The sequence below is a fragment of the Ambystoma mexicanum genome, chromosome 7p (genome assembly GCF_040938575.1).
Source record: "Ambystoma mexicanum isolate Mex_15411 chromosome 7p, UKY_AmexF1_1, whole genome shotgun sequence".
Lineage (NCBI taxonomy): Eukaryota > Metazoa > Chordata > Amphibia > Caudata > Ambystomatidae > Ambystoma > Ambystoma mexicanum.
In genome coordinates this window covers 693034126-693053525 of record NC_090939.1, presented here as the reverse complement: position 1 = coordinate 693053525, position 19400 = coordinate 693034126, and positions in this window count along the sequence as shown.

Genomic DNA, 19400 nt, shown 5'->3' with positions numbered 1-19400 from the left:
TTTCTGTTTAATCACATGTGACATATTCCATTTTAGCCTATGTTTTTTGAAAAAGTGTTGTAAGATTTGTCAAGATTTGCTGTGGCTCGGAAGAGGAAATTCCAGTTGACTAAATAAGCATGCTCACAAAGTGGCTTACCTCATTAGTCAATTGCGCACATGGAAAATTATGTGCACACAACAGCAAACCAGTTCCGCACATAGAGAAAAATAATTAGAGGGAACATTTGCAGGGGGTATTATTTATTGTCTAACCTAGATGCTGAAGCTTTGCCATTTTCATTAAATACATCTTTGCTTACTGCTGGAAAGGTGTAACCTTGATGAACCGGCACACGTGGTGAGAATTAAGCTCTATTCAAACAGTGGTCATGGCAAGTGAACAAATTAAATTAATACATGAGTATAAAACAGACTACAATGGAAAAGGACACAGAGAAGGACTCGACAGATCAAAACTATACTGAGGAAATTTGTTTAAAAAACTATTTTCATTTTATTGTTATTACACAAATGGATAAAAATGCATATTAAATCTGCAGAGGCCCATACTAAATATTAGCTCATTATAATACAACTAAAGTGCATCACAAATAAAGTGCTAATCACACCCTTGAAGAGGACCGCCTGAGTGGTCCATGCCGCGTGCACACAATTGAAACGCCTGAAACCCTAAATGAGTGAAGGGAATCACTCAAGAAGGGGCCGGTGTTCACAAGCGTGTCTGCGGAACAGTAACACAGATCTTAGTGGCATACATTTGAACAGAGTAAATATTGTCCTAAAAAAGAATTGCACAAATGGTTGAAGTGGGGTGCCATTCGTCGACTACACTAGCGTTGGGACTTCAAGATAGTCTGGAGTCAACCTAACAATGATTTAGCATCATATTTGTAGTTTCGACAGGGGATAGCGCATCCAACTGTGCTTCAGTTGATTCCCGTCTTCTTCAGGACGGTAGCACTCCCTTGATGTTGCGAACCACAGAGTGTGGGTAGGTTCAATAATGCAGAATTCTGAAACCAACATTGGGCAAGTAGGCCCAAGACGGATGGTCAATCCTAGAAAAAGGAAAGAACCAAAACAACAGGTTAGAAATTGATCTGGAGGGAAATTCTACTTGGAACATAGTCCAAAACCGAAGTTCTGAAGAACCTCAAGGAAAAAACTGGGAGAACTGTTAAATACGATTTTCTCGATCAGGCAAACTGGTACCAGCATCATGTGGGTTAATCCGGTGATGTGTCAACTGTGTAACACACAGATCGCAATAAATGAGTGTGTAGAGGCAAAGCACAAGAACATCTAGTGAACATGGGAAAGGAAAAATCCCTAAATCCGAATTATGAAGCAAACAGACTGTCGGTTCTCAGGGGTGTAGCGCCAAACACTCCCCAGGAGACAAAAATATGTAAACTCCAACTCACCTATTTACGATGGCTGGAGAAAAAAGCCTTGAATGGTTTAAGGGATGGACAATCCTGATGGATAAATCGTGAAAGCGAAAGGATTCTGCAATTAGCCATTTTTCATCGGCAATGACATCATGTTGCATAGATTTCAAACACTGAGCGCCCACATGTAATGAAAGAAGACAAAGCTTGTTTTAAATATATGAATGATCCACTGAATATAAATGGCTTCAAGAGCATCTCTGATTTGAGTAGAAGAGACAGAAACTATTAGCAGAAAAACTGCCTCATTTATGTCTAAACTTGAATTTAAGCAGTCCACTCCCAGTTTGTCAAAGCTAGGCTTGCTAAAACTTTCCACAATTCTAAACTGTGCAGGGTATTACAAACATGTAAATATATAAATATATAAATACATGAATGGACCGTACTGTTGGCTGCGAGCTGTAATGTCTTCAGTTCACGCAGCATCGCAAAGGTGCTGCACCACAAGGCTAGTGCCCCCAAGAAACGTGGCCTTTGTTGCAGTAATATACTAGATAAAAAAGACAAAGGTTCGCAATCATGCCTAAGGGGAGCTAATATTACCAATGTATAATATATATACAGCAAATGCTGTATCTACCTTGCATCCAGGAATCCTCTGCTTGAAAGCACGTCAGGGTACACAAAATCTGCACATGCGCCTGCGCGTAATTGCGTTATGTAGTGAACGACGTCTGACGTGTTGTGTGCACCGTCAGCCGTCAACACTAGAACGTTGCCATTAGATACTGCTACTAAATTGTAATTGTAAATGTAAAGCTGTACTCATTATATGTGCCACGGCTAACATAAACAAGGGGCAAGCGCGTGGCAGTGACAATGCGTTCATCTCTTTACGTTATAGAGACATTCCAGAATATTACGAGCGCCGCATTACTGCGGCCAGCACTGATGTAGGCAACAAAGTGGCAAAAAAGGCAGCAAGCCGAGAGTAATGGATGAAAGATGACACTCTAGTCGTCTGATATAAATAGATATGAACATAGCAGCTGTAGCCTGCACATTCAAGAAATCAATTTGTAATGGATCCGGAACGGCTCATAACATACAAAGTCGACCACTGGAATATCAGAGAAAAGAAAAGAAAAAGAAAACTGCAAAGTCAGAAGTAAATAATAATACAAATTTCTCTATAATGGGCAACAATAAATGTCAGACGGCACGTTAGTGTAGAAAACGCGACCCCCAAAAGCTGGACAACAAGTGGGATTGGCAATAGTGGATCGAAATAAATACCATCCCAATAAGGCCGCTGTCATATCATGAATTTCTTGATGGCCGTATGACGACAAATGCACCCATATGGCCAAGAACAGAAACAAATAGTAAAAATAGTGTATGGGTAAAGAGCCCAAAAAATAACCAAGATAACCAATAACCACAGCACAATAAAAGGACCGTGCATCAGGGGTCCCCTGACCCATGCATCAGGGGTCAATCATGTGCTAGTTAAAGATTCATTACACTGGTGCTCAAAGATCCAGTGGCCATTCATCTTGGACATTCAGGCCGACCAGATGACTCTGTGTATTATATATCCACCAGTGTTCTCGGGTGGAGAGTCTATTGGCAGTGGAATACATATCTGCGCCTCTCACAAGTTCTAAAGACCACCACTGGAAATCGTCACACCTGCGGTTGTGTTCAACGATATGGGAAACAAGAGGAGAAGTGAGATTTTTGGTTCTGATCCTGGACTTGTGTTCGGTAATCCTAAATTTTACCGGTCTGTATGTTTTCCCTATGTATGTCATATTGCACGAGCAAGTCACAGCATATATCACATTCTTAGAGTTGCATGTGATATGATCCCTAAGATGCCAGAGCTTGTTGCTGATGGTAACCGTGCTACTGGCCGAAGTGGACCCAGATTGGCAACAATAGCTGCATGGAAAATGGCCACAAATCTTGTTCTTCCCCCAAAGTTCAGAGATGGTTTTAGGTCCTTTTTTAATCTGGGATCTGTTGGCTTGAGGTTCTTACCCTTTTTGAACGCATACAGCGGGGGGTCCAAGTCAGAGTTATTTAGTTGTAACAAAGGCCAATGTTTACTAATGGCCTTTTTGATAGCCGAGTGATGGGTACTTTAGGTCATGGCGCAGACAATACGTGACTTTCCCATGTTGTCATGAGTATTCTTAGACAACAGCACATTGCGATGTTGATTGCATGCCCTCTTGCGGGACTGTCTCAACACATGGGGAGGATAACCTCTGTTCGACAGTCTGTTCTCAATAATGTCCGCCTGAACCGAGAAATCTTGTTTATCTGTGCAGTTCCGTCTAGCCCTTAGCCTTTAGAAATTGGCCATAGGGAATACTGACCCTTAGGGATTGAGGGTGGAAGCTTTCAAAATGAAGGATGGTATTTCCATCTGTGACTTTGCGGTACAAGTCCACTGGAATCGACCCATCCTTGGCTTTCAAGAGAAGGTCTAAAAAAGGTAAAGACGCATTATCTACAGACATGGTGAATCGTAGATGTTCATTTAACGTATTGATCCATGGCAAGAAATGTTTATAGTCACCTTTGGTGTTGTCCCAAATAATGATGATATTGTCTATATACCTTTTATAGAACACTATAGATTGAAGAAAAGGATTGGACTCAATCGAAAATGGAGACCTTCTCAAATGCCCACATGAACAGAGCGGCATAGTTCGGGGCAAATGCTGCGCCCATTGCAGTGCCCTTGATTTGCAAAAAGAAATCTTCTTTAAAATGGAAGTTATTTTTCGTCAATGCTATTTCTAGAAGATCAATGAGAAACTCACTAGGGACCAATTGCGAGTGACTTCTAGAGTCCAAGAAGATTTTAATTATGGGCAAAGACTCCAGCTGTGGAATATTGGAGTACAAGGACTCCACGTCCAATGTAATGAATATATTGATGGAAGGATCGAAAGGTAGACCTTCCAGATGCAAGATTGCATCTGTCGTATCCGCCAGATAGGTTGCTGTGTCGGCCGCCAGTGGTTTAAGGAAAAAATCAAGGTACTTGCCTACTTGATGGTAAGGAACTGGAATTCTTTTTCACTCAATATGCCAATGTCACGTGCCCAAGTGGCAAGGGCTAGAATCTCGTTTCTAATGCTGTCCGTGGGGTCACCTCTGAGTTTGAGATAGAAGGAGGAATTGTCTACCTGTCTCATCACCTCAGTGTCATAATAGGTAGAGTGACAGACAACTGCACCTCTGCCTTTATCAGCTTGCTTAATAAATATCGAGATGTCTCCCTTGATATTTTGAAGGCGCTCCCATTCCTTCTTGGAAAAGTTATATGACCTTTTATGTTTAGAATTGACCGGTGATGAAAAGATGGAATGGAAATCTCTTAGGACGGCCCGCTCTACTTAGGGCAAACTGGGTTAGCCAATAGACAAATCCTGAACAGGAATGGTTCCCCAACATGTGCTAGAAAGTACTCCTTATTCTGAATCATCTCAAATATGAGTGTTTCCTTTCTGAAGATTGAGAGCAATTTCATGGCCTGTTGCCCTTATTCTGCATCGCTTGCAATGAAATGTTCATTAATTATGTTGGAAACTTTTAATTCCAGCAGATGGAGAAATTACTCACGTAATGATCTTTCTATGGATTTTTCTCCCCCAGATTCCTCATCTGATAGTTTAGTTTAGTTTCTTTATTTGTACCGCGCACCAAACCCTCAGGTAACTTGGCGCACAAGGCTTATGCAAGAGTTACAGACAGTTTAGACAACAACAAAAAGAACAATAACAGTAGCAGAAATAAGTGCAGGTCGACCATGGTTACATGGGGGTCGAGACATGGAAAATTCAGTTAGAATACCAGGCTGCTCGTGTAACAGAAGACATAAAGAGAATAAGCAGGCTGGTGGATGCAGGGTGAATGCAAGTTGACAAAGCTGGCCACTCCTGTTTCTTACCGAAGAGCCAGCCCTTTACTTTGGCTCTAAAGGTCCAGAATGCAGATTCCATTCTAAGGCTGAGGGGTAGGGCATTCCACTGTTTGGAGGCTAACACAGGGAAACTTGCTCCCCCCGTTCTTTTTAGGCAGAAACTAGGAACAGCAAGGCAATGTGAGTACACAACTCTAGTTGGTCTAGTTGGTTGGCGTTTGTTGACTTTGTCTGCCAGGTATTTGGGGGCAGAATTTGAGAGGCACTTGTGGGTGATGACGAGCATGCGGATGGCAATTCTATCCCGTACTGGTAGCCAATGGGCGTCCTGTCTAAAGCTAGTGATGTGCGCAGATCTTAAGGCATTATTTTGGAGGACCTGGAGCATGTTGAGGCTCCTTTCTGAGGTGCCTAGGTATAGGGTGTTACAGTAGTCAATCTTGGATAACAGTAGTGCCGTGGCTAAGGTAATGCAACTACACAGCGAAAGGCATTAATTAGTTTGTTAGTGTAGGCCGTGGAGGAGGCAGTGGCAGTCACTTGCTTCTTGAGAGAATTTCCATCGATGTTGATGGATGCATAGCAAGCGTCTAGTTTGTTAAGACGTGTTTGGGTGCCGGCAATCAAGAGCTCGGTTTTTTCATCATTGAGGCACAGACTATGGTGGTCTGCCATCCATGCCTGGATTTTCAAGTATATCTTGTTAATCCATTTAGAATCATCTTTATAGCACCCTGAGAGCATGATGATAACCTGGGTGTCATCAGCGTTTCGTGTATGTGACACCCAGGTTATCAAGACGGTCAAAGAGGAGCTTAGTAAAGATGTTGTAGAGCGTTGGCGAGACGCATGAGCCGTGCAGTACGAAAGATATCCTCATCCAGATCTGCTGCTTTGGAAAACGTCAACAGGGGGTGTAGTGGATCGTCTACCCGTCTTGTTCGGTGCTGACAGGCTTCGTACATATACTGCTTCACTATGCCCCATACCTTAGTTCCCCTTTTTTTCCCCATGCTTGAACGCTTACCTGTAACTATTGTTCTCCATCATGGGTCTGGCATGGATTCACATGCTCTTGAATATTCCCAGTCGTCAGGCTGGGAATCCTCTTTAAAAGAAAAACAGTTTCACTTTCACTTACAAACTGTATTTCTCCGTTAAACCAATCACTGTCTTCTGGGCCATACTGCCCCCATCCAATGACAGCCCTCTCCCTAAGCTCCTCCTCTGGCAGCCATCTTCAGATTTGGTAAGCACGTAAAGTGGCAATATGACCAAGAAGAGCTGCAGAGGGGTCGGAGGGATGGTTCGCATGTGAATCCATGCCATACCCATGCTGGAGAACAATAGTTACAGGTAAGTAGCTTGTTCCTTCTCCAGCATGAGGCCTGGCATGGATTCACATGCTCATGAATAACGAATACATAGCAGAATACATAGCAGTAGAACATAACACAACCACGGGAGGTGGCAAGGCTCAACAGAAGCAATTAACTCTTACGTGAAGCTTCCGGACATCTGTATCCAGCGAGCATCCAGGAACTCCTGAAGAGGTCGCATTTGAAACCTGAGGTAGATGCAGGATGACATCACGCTGACAACAGCCACTGCACCTTCCCTTGAATGGCCGCTACCCTCTCCTCCAAGGGTGACATCAGGCAGGACACCGTAATGAGTCTGGCTCCTAGGAACATTGCATACTGCGATGGTGTTAAGCAGGACTTTGGATAGTTGATGGAAAATCCCAGATCCATCAGTAGCTGGACGGTCACCTCTGTGCGTCCAGCGGCTAAGTCCCACAGGCGGGCATGGATCAGCCAGTCATCGAGGTACGGGTATACGTGTTTGCCCCGTAGACGTAGATGGGCCACCACAGGTGCTAGGCATTTCGTGAACACTCTGGGGGCTGACTTGAATCCAAAAGGCAGAGCCTTGAACTGTTAGTGCTGACCCTGCACTACGAAACGCAGAAACGTTCAATGTTTCTTGTGAATGGGGACGTGGAACTAGGCGTCCTCCAGGTCCAGCAACGTCAAGAAGTCTCCTTCCTCCAGTTGGCCGAGCACATGCTGCAAGGTGACCATCCTGAACTTTTGGGACTTTAAGTATTTGTTGAGACATCGCAGGTCTAGGATGGGCCTCCAGCCCCCTGATTTCTTTCTGACCAGAAAGTATTTGGAATACACTCAGGAGCCCCAGAGACATTGGGGAACTAGCTGTATCGCCCCTTTTCGCAGCATGGCCCGCACCTCTTCCAGGAGCTGAGGGATGTGCTGTTCCTGATGGGTATTCGGAGGAATCCGCAGACACATGTGTTGAAACTCCAGGGTGTGCCCCGGGGCGAGAGCATCCAGCACCCATCTGTCGGTGGTGATCTTCTTCCACTGGCTGATGAACTTTATGAGCCGGCCGCCCACCGGGCTGCACGCGTGCAGGCCTGATGTCCTGGTCGGTTCGGGCCTGTTTCCGCACCGGCATCCTGCCCTGCGGGTGATGGCAATGCTGTCCTCTGCTACTGTAGGCCTGGGAATGTCCTCTGTAATCTTCCTGAGTCGTGGATCTGCAGGGCTGATGGTACGAAGAGGAGAAACCTTTGGAAGACCTGCTCAACTTTCCCCAGGAGGAGCGAAAAGAAGAGTGCTGTTGCTAGAGAATGCCTGGGGTACGGGCCATCTCCTTTTCCGCCTTGATGGCCTGGAGGGACTTGTCAACGACATTCCCAAACAACTTCCCTCCATCGAAGGACATGTCCAACACCTTCGCCTGGACCTCCTGATGGAAATTTGTGGCCTTCATGCAGCCTTGTCGATGAAGGAAGACACTGTTCCCCATCTGCCGGAACCCTGTGTCAGCGACGTCCAACGCCACTGTAACCGCATGATCAGATGCTACTTCCCCCTCCAGGAAAAGAGCGAGTGCCTCTTATCATTGATGAGGAACTGCAGAATAGGCCACAGCTTGTACCACATTTCCGTGTCGTACCTAGCTAGGATTGCCAATGCGTTGGTCGCCTTTGCACACCGTGGTGTAAATAACCTTCCTTCCCATGGCATCCATCTTCTTCCCCTAACTGTCCGGAAGGCACCGAAGATGGCGAGGACGGGTTAGCCAACCGTTTACTCGCGGTCGCTGATACCTCTGAATCCAGCGATGGTTGCGACCTCAGGCACCCGATTCTTCTTCTCCAGCCTATCCCGTTTGGCTGGAGCCGTGCAAGGGTTCTTCATGAGGGCCAGGCCGCCTTCCCACCAATACCGTAGAAGTGACCAAATCCACTGTTTTTGAGGAAGTGTTAGGCAGAAACCTGTGCAGTTCCCTTAGGGAGCACTGCAAAAGATTTAAGACTACAGGTGTTGGCAGTAAACCCACTTGGTAGCAGTCTGTACCACCCAGATTTACCTGGTAGCTGTGGCTGAGCAGTCAGACTTCTCTCAAGACAGTATGCAAAGTATACACAATAGGCACTCAGATACAATAATACAAGCAAACACTGACCAGAGCTCTGGTATCAAAGTATATAATTATTTATTTAAAAACACATGGTTTGAAACACTCCAGCACTCTTGTTGTAAAATATTCTAAACACAGTTACTATTGTAATATGTACACCCCTGTTTCCTTATCAGATAAGTCACAGTAAAACACCACTTATTTTCATACAGAGGTGAGCACTTAACTAGATGGCACTCCAATAAGTTTGCGAGAAAGGGAGGGAAAAAGACAGAATATGGAAAGGTACACCACTCTAAGGTTCAGGAACACTGTTAGCAAGGCAGAAGAGCAAAAGTCACTGGTGAGCCAAAGTCCAAAGGATGGGCCCACTCTTAGAGAGAGCAAAGCACAAATGCGCCCAAGATCACACAGTTACACTAGGCTTAGAAAGTCTTGCAGAGAGTTCAAAAAGAGTTTTAGAGAGGCTTAGGAAAGTTTAGCCAGGGTGTCCCAGGCTAACCCAGGTTCGAAAGCCGGGGGCTAAATCTACCCCGTACAGTCGGTAGCAAGGGAAGCCAGGCGGGACACGGTACCTTAAGTGGGAAGGATCCTCCAGTGGTGGCAGTTGTTCCTGGTAGTGGGTGCAAGTTGCGTCGTCGTCCAGGGGAAGAGAAGATCTTGACTTGGAGGAAAGATGAAGGTCGTTGCACCAGGGAAGAAACCAGCCGCAGAGTTTTCCGGTCAAAGGTGGTACCTTTGTTTTGCGGTCGTGGTAAAACATGGTATCCCGGTTGCCGGGGTGCTTGGCACAGGCAAGGCGGCCACGAGGTACGTCGGGAAGGCGAAAAGGCGGTGAAACTGGTTATCCCACCAGTTAAAGGAAGAAGACTCTCCGGCGGGAGATCTCCTCTGTCGTTGGGAAAAGTGGTAAGGCGGTCCAGCAGGGCTCCACCGGTAGTGGTGTCGTCGCAGGTCAGCTCAGCTTCTCCCTCGTTGGATTCTTAGGTCCTGTGGCGACTTCTGAAGTTCCAGTCCCCAAAGCCCTGCTTTTATGCAGAAAACCCCATTCACTCAGCCTAGCTGTCACTCAAACATTCTAAGTGGTGAGCCGGCCGGCTCACCACTTGGGCCAATCAGGACGGAGTGCGACTTGAGTTGCCTAGGCAACTCAGTCCAGGGTGCCTAAATCCCCCTCCACCCATCCTAAGTACCCCAGAGAGAGTGGTTTTGGCAAAAAATACCAACCAGAGAATTAATATTAATTAAACCGGCGGTATGTTCGAGGCTACCGTAAATAATTAAATAAAGATAGTAGCCTACAACAATGGGAAATCCCCTAGGAAAATATTCGCGGTTGAATATAAAAAGTAGTATCCACTGCCACCAGCCAAAACTCGATCAGGGGGGACGGAGACGTGCCCCCTCGACTAACAGACCCTAGGGCAATTGAATTGCCCCAGCCAGTACGTCCACAATATGATGGTTTGTACTGGTTCTGTTCAGAATTTAAGACTAGTAAAGTCAATGGTGACTTTACATGCCCTGGGAGACAGTAGTCAGTCCCAGGGTATGGAGTCTATACTGGGGGGTCACTATGACACCCCTGTGTCACTGCACTGAGGGTGCTGTGTAGCACACATCACAAAAACACATGAAGCCCTATGGAGTAAAAGACCCCATAGCCCATTAAACACATCTAGATTCAAAGAAATACACTCAAATCATGCCCAAGAGTGAGGGTAAAAGAGTCTCACTCTTGGCAGGAGAAAAAATAAACCCCAAAAATCCAGCAAAGCTGCTGGGGGACTCACTAGGTTAGGAAATTCAGCTTAAACAGAGAATTCTCCCTAACAGGAAGAAGTGAACAAATTGTTTTAATAAAATATATGTGGGGTGGGGTACGGATATTAATAAATGTAGTGGGAAGAGGAGGGGATGCGTGGGATCTCCTGCCGCAGTAAAAGAAAATAAAACATTTGGTCACTTCACTCTTTCGAAAACATGGATTGGTCAAATCACCTATATCCTCTTCCCACACGTCGTCTAGAAGAGGCATTACCATGATAGTCTTATTCTTGGCCTTGCGCTTCTGGTACAAGAAACCCTCCTTCCTGGTTTCTTCGGGCACAAGTTGAAATAGCTCGGAGGCTCTGGTGATCATGGAGTAGAACAACCCCTCCTCGTCCGGTGGGGATGCCCAAGGTGGCGCATCGAAATGTGCAGACTCGCCGTCCGTTGATACGATATCCTCCTCGTTGTCCATAGCCATGGCCGTATCCGTCCCCATATCGTGTCTGGGTCTTCTGGGGGAGAAGGGGCCCGACGCGGATGTGGAGGCTGAAATGGGGGCATCGGATGACGCTTCCTCTTCTTCTTTGGAGGCTAAACGGGGGCCTGGGGCACCACTGGAACCGGACCCATTGGCATCCTCTTCTGGATCTCAGACACCAAGGTGTAAAGGGTCGACATAATTTCCAGAGACATATCCCTCGGCTGAGTTGACGGGATCGTAAAACTTGGCACTGCGTCATCGTCTCTGTCATTGCCATCGTCCTCCTCTTCCACGTCCTTGTTGACTGTGTGCAAGGACTCCTGGTCTTTGTCGTCCGTTTTTTACCCCATTTTTAACAAGGGTTTTTAATACCTTTAAAAGAGAAGGCAACGTGACACCATCAATGAATGAGGCAAAAGTACTAGTCTTTGACAAAATGGGAAACCCTGCGCAACCCGCCTCCTATCGTCCAATTGCCCTTATCAACCTGGACTCAAAATTATACACCAAAATTCTTGCCCAGAGACTTTCACCTCTTCTTACAAAGCTGATAAATATGGACCAATCAGGCTTTGTTCTAGGTAGGCAAACCCATGACAATACGAGAAGAGTGATACACTTAATAGGGAAGATTGGCATAACGCATACTCCAGCAACAATGTTAACGTTAGATGCCGAAAAGGCTTTTGACCGGGTGGAGTGGTCGTTGGTATTCCACATGATGAAGCTCACAGGGTTTGGGGAACAATATATCCAGATGATCAAGGCAAACTACAACAATCCATCCATTAGAATAGCCATAAATGGGGAAATCTCGAATGTAGTGGGAATCTCAAGAGGTACCAAACAAGGATGCCCGCTCTCCCCTCAACTCTACGCTATTTTCCTAGAACCGCTCCTAATCAGAATCAGAGAACTGGCTTCCACCACAGGAATTGAAAGGGCAGGGGGGCAACACAAGGTAACAGCATACGCAGATGATATGCTGGTGACTCTTACAGGCCCTACACGAACACTCCCCAAAACAATACACAAACTAGACAAATTCGGGGCAATCTGAGGACTGAAAATAAATAGACACAAGTCGGAATTGGTAGTCCTAGCAGGGGACAGGGGGGAAATAAAAAAGATAGCGACAGCCCTAAATTTAAAAATGGCGAACTCGGGAATAAAATATTTAGGCATAGTGCTGACACAGTCGGTAGACCTCCTGTATGGGGAAAATTACCCAAAGCTCCTGGATAAAATAAAAAAAGGAAATTTACCGCATTGACGATCTCTTGGTGGGGGCGCATCGCGTCCATAAAGATGAATGTGCTTCCTAGGGTGGTGTACTACTTCCAAGCACTCCCGATTAGGGTCCCCAGGTAGCTTTTCAAGGCATTGACAAAGGTGGTCTCCTCCTTTATATGGAACGGGAAACATCCGAGGGTGGGTAAAACGGTACTGACAGCTGCAATTCGAGACAGGGGAATGGCCCTTCCACACTTTTATAACTATTATCAGACTGTGCCGCTGTGGGTTCTGAAGGAATGGATGGCAGAGGATCAACAAAAAAGGTGGGTGTGCAAGACAGGACAGTAGCGAGAGCCCCGCTGGTGGGCCTAGTGTGGACAAATGAACAGTTCAGACACCCAAATCTCAGAATTCGTGAGGTCCTACGAGCCCCGATGGATGTCTGGGACGAACAGAAACGCAGAGGCACCCTCACAAAGGAGTATGCCCTGTTTACCCCCATGTTTGGGAACCCCGAATTCCAACCAGGAATGGAAAACGGGACCTTTGAAAAATGGGTAAAAGCAGGCTGCACAAAAATAGGACAAATGGCCCAAGACCACGACATAAAATCGTTTGAGGTCTGTAAAACACAACTAAATATTAGGGAAACAGATAGATATAAATACGAGCAACTAAAGCACTGGTTATTGACACAACCAATTAAGTGGGCAGCTACACAGAACCTTACCCCATTTGAAACATATACCCTGACTAACTCAGGGTCAAGGAAGTTGGTTTCATAACTATACAGGTTCATAAATATCCAGACAGAGACCATAAAGTGGAACTATATGCAAATATGGGAAGACACTTTAGGGGAGAATATCAGTAGACCGCAATGAGAGGACCTATGGGCAAATATTCCAAAACTGACACGCACAGTGCAAATGAGGGAAATGTGGGTAAAGATTATGACCCAATGGCACTATACCCCAGAGAGATTGAATAAAATGTAGACGCAAACATCCAAACTCTGTGGAGGAGCTGCTCAAGGGAGGGCACCTGGAAACATATTTAAAAGTTCTGGGTTGAAGTAAGGAAGCAGATGCAGGTGATTTTCTCGAGCGCAGGCCAAATGGGGGAGAGGGTATGGCTTTGCGGGCTAAGAGACCAGACAGCAAAGGCATTATCGAGGGTGCAATGGAGGAGCTTTATGGGGTTGGTTATTGCTGCGTCGCTTGCAATTGCACAGAGTTGGAAATAAAGAGACCCCCCCATTGGTGTTCGGTTGGCTTCAGAAGGTGTGGACATTGGTGGCAATGGAAAGGTTAACGCATAACCTGCAAGGTATGAGCGGGTCCTTCGGGAAGGAATGGGGGGCGGTACTGGATTACCTCCAATCGGACTACATGGAACAATGGTGCCCTCACAAAATAAGAATTCTGGACTTGTTTTCGACTTAACTGCTTCCATAATGATGCAAGGGACTCAGATCTTCCGGGGGTGGGGGGAGTTGGCATTATGTTAGAAACGCCAATAAAAAGAAGTTTAAAAAAAGAAAAAAAATAAGACCGCTCCTCAGACCGGCTGGTCCTGGGTGAGCCATGAACCCGCTCAGGGCATGGGGCAGAGGCCTTAGCGTTAAGCCACTCCGCCAGTCTACTGTGCCTGTCCCTCGTCATCTTCTTGGAAAACCTGAGGCATATCTCGCACTCCACCTCCTTATGGTCTGGGTGCAGGCAGTAGAGGCATTGCAGGTGCTTGTCTTTTACAAACACATTCCGTAGCCTGCACTTGGTGCAGGGCTTGAAGCGGGACCTTCCCTTCTTCTTCTCCTCCATCATGGTCAGAGTGTGCGAAGTAGGCCTTATGGCCTTCTGGAATCTTCGACAATCTTTGATGATTTTCGGCCTTGAGGGGTGCTGAAATTCATCGACAACGGACCCCTGGTGTCGGCAGATGGAGAAAAGAGCACACAGGCTCCTTTTTCCGTCGAAAACACGAAAAAACATAGAAGTAGCTTTCAGAGCTAACTCAAGGACTCCCAACACTGAAGCATGCAGTAAATATCTGAAGATGGCTGTCAGAGGAGGGGCTTAGGGAGAGGGCTGGCATTGGATGGGGCCAGTATGATCCAGAGGACAGTGATTGGTTTGAAGGAGAAATACAGATTGTAAGTGAAAGTGAAACTGTTTATTCATGTGAATCAATGCCAGACCCATGCAGGAAAAATGATGGGAGACAAGGATAATCAGCCTACAAAAAACTTTGAAAAGGGAAACATCACAGAATGAAAAAGCTTGAAAAAAAAAGTTTAACATTTTTTTTTAGAATCAATGGAAAAACAAATGACTAGGCAGATTGGAGCTGTCACATCAGAGCCATCACCAGGCATCTCTTTGCTAAGATAGGTGTGCCAGGCCATAAGAACTTTCTGAGCTGGGATGGACAGAAGGGGCGATGAGGAAACTGTGGGAGAAGAATCCATAGAAAGATCATTACAGTGAGTAATTTCTACTTCAATTGATTGCTTTTCTCCTGCAGATTCCTCATCTGATAGACTTCCCAAGCAGTTAAGATGTCGGAGGTGGGCAGAAAGTGTTACAGTAGCAGATTTTGCAGCACTGCCCTACCAAAAAGTGTGTCAGCCCCGCAGGCACCATGCAGACAATATTGTCTAGTAAATGTGTTCAAGGATGACCAAGTAGCCGCACGCCAAATGTCCGTAATGGGGATTCCCCTTTGTAAGGCCGTAGAGGCGATACTTCTCTCGTCAAGTTTGCCCTTATGCCTGAAGGAAGCTATTTGCCTGCATATTGGTAGCACTCAGCGATGCACAGAATGACCCACTGTGATAGAGTCTGCTTAGTTTGTAGGCAGACCTTTGCGCGACAAAGAATGGGCCACTAACAGCTGTTCAGATTTCCGGGAACTCGGAAGTCCTAGCGACATAAAAGCTCAAGGCTGTTTTTGGGGTCCAAGCGATGGAACTGCTTCTCCTGCTTAGAGGGATCTGGTGGAGGGTAGGAAACCAGTAAGTCTATGGCCTGAGAAAGGTGGAATTCAGATACCACTTTAGGAAGAAAACCAGGTCTTACTTTAAGGGAAACCTTTTCCCGAAAGAACCGAAGGACCGGGGGCTCGGAACACAAGGCCAGAAGTTTGCTAACTCTCCTGGCTGATGTAATCACAACCAGAAAGGCTGTCTTCAAGGATATCAGCCATAATGAAGAGGAATGCATGGGCTCAAACAGAGACGCCATCAAGAACGTTAGAACCAGATTCAAATCCCAGTTTGGGACAACAAAGGGAGTTGGCAGAAGAATGAGTTACTCTTCTTGCAGATGTTAAAGCTACTAGGAAAGCGGTTTTCAATGTTAGTAATCTTAAGGGACAAGTGTGCAGGGTTTCAAAGGGGGCACACATTAAGAATTTTAGAACCAGATTAAGATCCCAAATTGGTACTTGGAAGGGGTGAGGAGGAAACACATTGGTGAGTCCCTTTAAGAATTGTACTATTAAAGGAATTTTGAAATAGGAGCATTCTTCTGAAGAGCGCTTGAAAATGGAAAGCGCTGAAAGATAACCTTTAATGGTCCCAACGTTTAGACCTCTATGTGCTAGGGACAAGAGGAAGGACAACACTTCCGGAATGGAACATAGAAAAGGATCAGCATTCTTTTCTCTACACCAGTTGTAAAACTTTTTCCAATGGCAACGGTATAGAGATTTTGTTGCTGGCCTTCTTGCCGAAAGCAACACCTCCATGACGTCATCTGGAAGGTCCCAATCCTTGTATCTCAGCCTTTCAGATACCAAGCATGAAGTCTTGACCTCTGGATGGAGAACCTGGCCCTCCATTTGTGAGAGAAGGTCCTCTCTCTGAGGAAGACGTAATGGAAGACAGATGGACATGTCTAGAAGGTCCGGGTACCACGTTCTCCTGGCCCAATCCGGCACAATTAGGATCATGCGGTTTCCAAACCATCTCAATCTCCTGATGACCTGAGGAATGACGGGAATCGGAGAGAACGCATATAATAGTGTGAAGTTCCACTCCACCACAAACGCGTCCCCTCGGGCTCCTCTCGGGGGAAATTCCCTTGAGCAATACCTTTCGCACTTCCGGTTGATTCCGGTCGCAAACAGGTCTACTTGAGGGTTTCCTCAAAGTGCGAAGATCTCTTGAAGGACTTCCTGAGCCAGTTCGCACTCGTGGGACACCGTGCTCTGCCTGCTCAGAGCGTCCGCCATCATATTCTCCTCCCCGGCTAGATGGACTGCCGTTAAGGAGATTCCTTCTTGAATTTCCCAATACAAGAGCCACATTGCCTCGCTGCACAGAGGTAGTGAGCCTACACCTCCTCTTTTGTTTAGATGATGCACGGCCACTGTGTTGTCTGTCATTATCAGGACATTTTTTCCTCTGACAGATGGCAGAAAAGCCTTCAGCGCTAGTCTGATTGCTCTCAGCTCTGAAAGGTTGATGTGTAGTTTGGACTCTGATGGAGACCAACGACCGCTGACTGTCAGATCGTTAGCATGAGCTCCCCACCCCATGAGTGAGGCGTCCGTCACTACTGTAATCTCTGGCCATGGTTGCCAAAACTGTTTTCCTTTTAGGATATTCTCTGTGCAAGTCCACCACAGAAGATCCTGCAGAACCTTGTTTGGAATCTGAAGAAGATCCGTCATTTGACCCGAGAACTGTGACCATTGAGTCTTTAGAGCTCATTGAAGGGATCTCATCCTCAGGCGAGCCTCTGGCACTAGGAAGATGCAGGATGCCATGAGGCCGAGCAACCTTAAGAAGTCGTAGGCCTGGAGATTTTGGGCATTTTGGAATTTGGAAACCATCTGAAGAATGTCTTGAGCCCTGGACTTGGGAGGCGAGCTCTTTCCCAAGGATGTGTCTAATACAGCCCCTATGTACTGGAGCTGTTGGGAAGGTGTCATTTGTGACTTCTTGAAATTGAGGGAGAAGCCCAGTCTGTGGAGGAAGTGACAGGTGACTTTCAGATGATCCAGTGCTTGTTCGGCAGAACGTGCCCTGATCAACCAATCGTCCAGGTAGTGGTAGATGTGAATCCCCCCTCTCCTGAGGTGCGCTGCCACCACTACCATTAACTTGGTGAAGACCCTCGGACGGAGGTCAATCTGAATTGCAGGACTCGAAACTGATAGTGTGAGTCGCCAACTACGAACCTCAGGTATTTTCTGAGCTTGAGATGAATTGGCTCATGAAAATAAGCATCCTGGAGGTCCAATGACACCAACCAATCCTGAAGTTGAAGGGCCTGAAGGATCTGAGAAAGAGTAACCATCTTGAACTTGTCCTTCCTGAGGAGCTTGTTCAAGCCTCTTAAGTCCAAGATGGGTCTCAGTCCTCCGTCCTTTTTGGCGATCAAAAAGTAAGGGGAGTACCATCCCTTGTTCCTCTCCGCTACAGGTACTGGCTCTATAGCACCTTTCTCCAGCAGGGTTAGAACTTCCTGCTGTAGGAGCGGGTCTGGAAACTTCAAAGGGTGCATTCCTGGTGGATTGCTTTGAGTTTGAGTTAGAAAAGGAAGGCAGTAACCTTGGGCTATTATTTCTAGAGCCCAAACATCTGAAGTAATGGCTCGCCATTCTTGCAGATGCTGTGACAGCCTTCCTCCCACAGGTGTCTTGTGATGCAAGTCCTCAAAGTGGTTTTGTGGCGGTTGCTGCGACCGCTGATGGCAAAGAGGCTTCAGTTGTAGCTGGCTTTGCACATTTTCCTCGTCCACCACGAGTGGCCTTTGACTGGCCATTCCTCTCGCCTTTCCATATGAGGAGTAGTAACGATAGGATCGTCCCCTCCAAGATTGTCCTGACTCGCGAAAAGGCTGAGGTTGTCTAATAGCAGCTCCTAAAGACTTGGCAGCTGCTTTTGAGGTCTGCAACCTCTCAAGGCTCTCATTAGCCGTGCTGCCAAAAAGGTGAGACCCGTCAAAGGGCATGTTCAGAAGACGGTTTTGCACGTCTGGTGCGAAACCCGACTTCCGTAACCACGCAAATCTGCGCATTACTGTGCTAGTGCCCATGGACCTGCTCACACTATCTGCAGTGTCCAATCCAGACTGAAGGGATTCCTGCATGGCCTCTCTTTCCATCTTTAACAATGGCTAGGAATACTTCCTTTTCATCCCCTTCTGGTATGTGCTCCGCCGCCATTGCAATTAACTCACACAGAGTGTGCGAAAATGTTGCCAAGGCACATGTGGAGTTGGCCAATTTTAACGCCATACTCCCAGCTGAAAATACCTTGCGTGCCCAACCATCCACACGCTTGTCGTCCCTATCCGGAGGTATAGAAGGGTACGCCACCTTATTTGAAGCCTACACCACCAGACTCTCGGGAGTAGGGTATTTAGACAGATAGCTGGGGTCGCTACTGGAAGGCAGTATTTTGAAGTAAGGGATTTATTCACCGGAGGAATAGAATCCGGAGTCTCCCAATTTTTGGCCACCCTATTTTGCAAGGCTACATGGAAGGGTAAAATCTGATCTTCGATGGGACCATGATCCAATATATCGGTCTGCTCATCCTGGATGAACTGAGTTGGTGGTTTAGCCCATCCTAAGTATTCGACCACCTTTGTCATTAGTTGACGGTATGAGGGACCGGCATATTCCCCTGGTTCTGGCCTGCCAAAATCTGTTTCAGGCGAAGTATCAATACCACTTAGGTTTCCACCAGGTCCCTCATCCTGCTTTCCTCAGATTTCAGGCATTCTGGGACATTTGGGGTGCCATATTCCAGTCCAAAAGGAACATTCTCCTCATCAGACCTCTCCTGTTCTTCAAAAATTGAAGTTAAGGATTTGAAAAACTCTTTTCTTGGAAGAGGTTTAAAAACCTTTTCTGGGAGAGGTGGGGGAGGTGTACTAGTGGAACCTGAAGGCACTATAGCCTTTGCAGCCTTCTCTTTTGCTGTTATTTTGACAGCTTCTGGCTGATTTGGCTGAGTTGGAGCCTTTGTTTGAATCTTTGGCACCAAGGGCTTCGGGGTTGATGTCGACAAAGGCATCAATGGCGCCGATGGTGGCAACAAAATAATGGTCATCGACGGAGCTGGCTTCGAGGGAGTCGAGGTGCTCTTCGAAGACTTACCCTTTGA